This window comes from Xiphias gladius, chromosome 20 (assembly GCF_016859285.1).
Source record: "Xiphias gladius isolate SHS-SW01 ecotype Sanya breed wild chromosome 20, ASM1685928v1, whole genome shotgun sequence".
Lineage (NCBI taxonomy): Eukaryota > Metazoa > Chordata > Actinopteri > Istiophoriformes > Xiphiidae > Xiphias > Xiphias gladius.
Window position 1 is genome coordinate 24,459,907 of NC_053419.1, and position 5,264 is coordinate 24,465,170.

Consider the following 5,264-nt stretch of genomic DNA (forward strand, 5'->3'; position numbering starts at 1 on the left):
TATCTGGTTGAGTGAGACACTAAAGGTTTCCCAAAATGTTAGTCTTCCTTTGACTTAGTTCCTTTCTAATAATAGCCACTTCTAATTTTACTCTCAGTTTGGTTGTACCTGCAGATAGTAGACAGCCCTAGGACTTTCCTACAAGTGCTCTTTGTCTCTAATCAGCTGAAGACTAAAAATGAGTGAGAGAGAGAGAAGTACCACATCTGCATTCAGGAGTACGCCCAGGTCTCCAGTTTCATTTCCACCATTACGAGCAGGAAAAGGGGTCACGATCCTGAAAGCTACAAGTGTTCACAGTTGATTTCTGTTAGCGGAGGGTTCAGTAACAGCGCTGTAATGTTTCCCAATTTGTGATGGAGCTAGAAAAATCCAGCCCATTCCTGACAGGCTGAGCTATGACGGGTCTGCTGGAGGGGAATAATGAAAAAAATATATGACACAAACTGGGGCTAGACGCTCAAACGGCCATTGTACGCTTGCACTCAACACACACACACACACACACACCAGCAGCTGTGTATATCAGCAGGAGGGGATTACAGAGAGGGTTCAGTCTTTGGCTCAGGTCCAGACTGTGAAGATCCTCTCCCCCAAAGCTATGCAGGCTGCATACCTCAGTTCAATCGTAACCCCCAAATCTGCCTCCTATTGTAGGATGTGTAGCTGACCTCCACCACAGAGCCTGCAGCTTAGGAGAAGACGCAGGCGTCCCTGCTTGTCCAGTATACATTCATGGGTGTGTGTTTAGGCTTGAGAGCCCGTCGATGGGGAGGAAATCCCTCTTTTGTTTCCGAGGAAGCCAAGTGTGTGCTTTCTGTGTTCAGTGGAGGAAACTCAAAGACGGTGGAAGCGGAAGGATGAGTATGTGCCTCACTCAATCTGACAGCTGGCGGGAGCCAGACAGAAAGACAAAGTAACGGAGAGAGGTCAAAATTTGCAGCTCTTCTTCTCAAGACTACGCTTTTGCTACTAATTTGTTTTGATAAATAGATTTTGAGAGCAACGTGATCGCTGCCGACGTGAGTGCTGAGGTTTTTTTGTATGAAGTAGGTTTGTAAGGACATGGTCACAGTGGAAGGTGGAAGTACGAAGTTCGAGTCCTGAGACTGCATCTACAAGAAGCCGTCTAAGTTTTAAAATGCCTTTTTTCATGTGAAAAACATTCGCATCCACATTAGTGTCTGAACAAGGTTAAAACTGTTAAGATCAACTCAATCTTTTCTTCTTCGTCCTCTTTTAATTCGGCCAAAAAATAAACTGGCGTCACAGCCAAGCCTGGTAAAGAGCTGGACAGACGGTCGGCTGATAAAATCGTTATGTCATGGTCAAAATCAGCATAAATCCCGGTTCATGACAGCAGCTCTGCCGTGTATTCGGCTGTATTGAGCCGACTATAGGTTGTCTTCTTAATTTTACTGTTACTGTTGGCACAGAGCCCCCGACCCCCCAGCCCTCACTGGGCCGGCTAATATCATAGTTTAGCAAAAGCTCGGTTTACCCCATACACACTAAAAAAACACCAAGCCAGCGTTTTAATATTATTAAATTATTATAAGAGTCTGGAGGCCGTTTTGGAAAAGCTCCGTTTTGGAGTCAGAAAAACACAGTTTTAGAGAAAAAGATGTGTTTACAAATGTAACCGGCTTATTTATACTCCTTCCAAACTGCAATGTGCATTTTAGAGTCAGACGGTGTCCGCCCTTTATCTGTTCGCTCACATACGCAGTAATTTAATAGAGTTGAATTCCCAGTAAAGCTGTTCTCATTTACATGTGTTTCTGTGTTTGTTGTCAGACGACGGAACAAATATGAAAAAGTGACTGAAACGGGGCCCATTGAGACCACATGTTAACCAGCAGTCATTTCTAAGCCATTTCCAAGCTGCTGCCCTGCTCTGCTAAAATCCTGATTTTAAAATCCTGACTTCATCGTGACACATTGCCTGTGAAAAGATCAGTCAGAGAGAAAGTTAGACGCTCATTCATGTCCGCGTAAGCTGCCGTGTGGTCAGTTGAATGAGACGTACTGACAGGTGTGCCTGCGGAGGGAAAGACCCACCTCGCGCTCGTGGGGAAGTACTGGCGACTCTCTTCTACGGAAAGTAGCTAAAGTTTGAAGACGCTGGATTTGTCGTTGGCTGCTTTTGTGAAGAAAAGCCGCTAAAGGGTCTGAAAAGTCGGTAAATCTAGAGACAAAAGCGCTAAATTGGCAACACTGACTGTAAACCGAATAGAAACCGTTCACGCCAATTTATTTTGAAAGAGCAACGGCCAATAGGGAAAACCCAATGCTCAGCTGGCCGACCAATAGTGTGACTTCATCACAAACTCATCCCTATCACTCAGTCACGGACCGTGGCCAGTCCAGCCGCAAAGCTCAATTATGCTTTAGTTGCTACGATTGGATATGATATTAGATTAAGATACACTGTGATTGATCTTTTTTCAGATTACTTACTTAGAAGCTTTTCCTCAATATGTTGATAAGAAAAACTTAATTCAGGCAGCATTACGTTTCCACCCACATTAGCAGTATATAAATGTAATTTCTAGGAGGCAGGGCTGAACAAAGAGGGTTCACAACAACCTTGAAAAAGAGGACAAAACAAACAAAGACACAGAGGGAGGGTTATGAAGCAATGGATCCTAATTACCACCAGGTTGCTCTCCACAGGGAAGCCACTATTGAGTTGCAAGTGGGAGCAGTAATGTGTATGTTTATGTGTGTGTGTTTGTAATTAAGTATTTATGTATCTGTGTGTTTCTTTGTTCTTTTCAACAGAGCATGGATCATATGCTGGCAGGAAACAATAATCAAATTTGTATTTTCAGGCTACGTCTTTAAGTGAGTTTAAGTCCGCTCATGTTCTCTGTTTACCTTTTTGTCAGCAAATCTCGTGTTTAGAGCCAAACCAGCACTAAATCCCTCCTACTAACAAGAACCGTGTGTGTATCACAGCCTGATACATCTGATTCCTCTGAACCATAAAGCTCCATTGTTTCCAGAAACTATTAAATCACATCAGTGGGCCACACTATTCCTTCATCACCACAAACACACACACACACTGTAGTTTATTTAGACTCAGTCCCACACGCACACCATCCTGCTGCCACAGATACTCACTACAGCGCCGAACGTGGAGTAATCCGCCGCTGAAAATAGTCCCCTACAAATGCACTGTTTGAGGAAAATGACTGAGATTTAAAAAAAAAATGAAACTTAATAGTTGTGAGGGGCTTTTAAAGATTCAGCATTTTCATTTCAAGCTACTTTATATTTCTGCTCCACTTTATTTCAGAGCTAAATATTGTACTTTTTACTCCACTACATTTACCTGAAATCTGTAATTTACCTGAAATCTCCAACACTACGTAGAGCAGTTAAAATGAGCTCCACCTTGACCAGGTGCCCTATTAAAACGCTGCTTACACGTTAATGCATTAAGATTAATAATCAATATATACAAGTCTGCACTGGGCACTCTTGATAGTCTAAAGACTCGCTCCACTCAAACGTGTACGTTTCTTCTTGTTGGTCGACAGGGATGTTTGAGCTTCAACGTGCAGAGTGATGCATGTTCAGGGCTTGTTTTAGTATTTGCTTCTCAAATGTGAGGATTCTGTGCTTTTTTCTGTTTGTTTTCCCCTGTTTTATATGTTTAGGAACTGAATATTTTTGGGTTTTGGACTCTTTGTTGAACAAACCAAGACATTTAAAGACGTGTTGGGCTGCGGGAAATCATATCTTGCATTTCCCCCCTATTTTCTGACATTTTATAGATAAGTGATCGGTTGATCCAGCGAGAAAAATAATCAGCGGAAAATAATTGTCAGTCCCAGCCCTCGATGAGACGTTATTGATCCCAGCGAGGAAATTCACATCGCAACAGCACAGAGAGAGGTGAACGCAGTTTATGAAATACATGAATTAAAGAACTGAAAATAAATGACAGAAGATACTGAAGACATTAGACAGGTGACATTAAAATATGTCTTCAACGTATCCGGAGGGGAAGTATGTAGTGGATACGGGACTTTTATTTGTAACAGAGTAATTTTACAGATACGTGCTGTTAGGTTTACACCAGAAACACATGAGGGTTGCACTCAATTTTGGACCCGGGCCCTTAATTCTCCAACTTGTCAGAATGACTCTACTTTTACTTCAGAGTAAAAACAGTTGGTGTCTGAGTTTGAGCAATAAGACGCGTTCAACTGTGACTTCCTCCTACTTAAAGCCAAGTGGAAAGGTCACTCTGGAGAGCAACTCTCAACTGATCACATGATCGATCACATGTCCAATCGGAGAAGGAATAACCAGTTTATTCAGTGGTTTGTTATTTCGCAAGAACAGACAGAATTATGACTTTGTTTTTAAAAGTTCATCGTTTTATGTATAAAATATTAAATCTCTGGGATTAATTACATCTAATCTATTTATAGTGTGTGGATATAGGTACAGGGATGAAACTTTCCCTGAAATGGAGACTAAGGTCAGTGGATGTTGGTGGACGGAGGCTCGTCGGAGGGGTCGTGGTGAGGAGCAGAACGAAAGTTCCACGCAGACGAGGGCAGAGAGGGAAGATGTTCAGACAGTGGCTGTGAACCACATCAGTGTCAGATTCATTCTGCTTGTTTGTTTGCAGCTGATAAATGAACAAAGAAAGAAAAAAGAAAGAGCGGTGCAACATCCTGTTAGACGCACAAATGCATATAACAGACAACCTTATTCCTAATGATGCCGCTTCAGCTTCTATATTATTATCGTTATCATTGTTATTACCATTATTACTACTATCTTTATGACTGTTATCACGGCTCTGTGTCAGTCATCTCTGAACCAACCAACCGAAGGAGCCATTTAACAGCATTTTTAGGTAAAAGAAGTTTGATCCATCGTTTTTATTCTTCGGTCTGTGAGTAATTTTGACCTGTATGTGATACTTGGGTGTAAAGAATAACAGCTAGGAGTTTGATAATGAGTCCTACCCCCCCCGGGTCAGAAAAGTGCCTGACTGCTCCTTTAAGCTCTAAACGCGTCTCCCTTCTTTCCCCCTAAACTCCTCCCTCCCTCCTGTTTGCGCCTCCTCGCCGAGCAAATGGGATCAACCTGTTGTGCCCGGTCAGGGATCAGCTCAGCCAACTCTTGCTGGCGCTGCTGCTGCGTGCCGAGCCGATCCGGGGTCAGTAAAGATCCCCGGGCCTTACTCCCCCCCCCCCCTCCCCAGTGTATTCCGACAGCCCCGCAGTCTTTTCCTC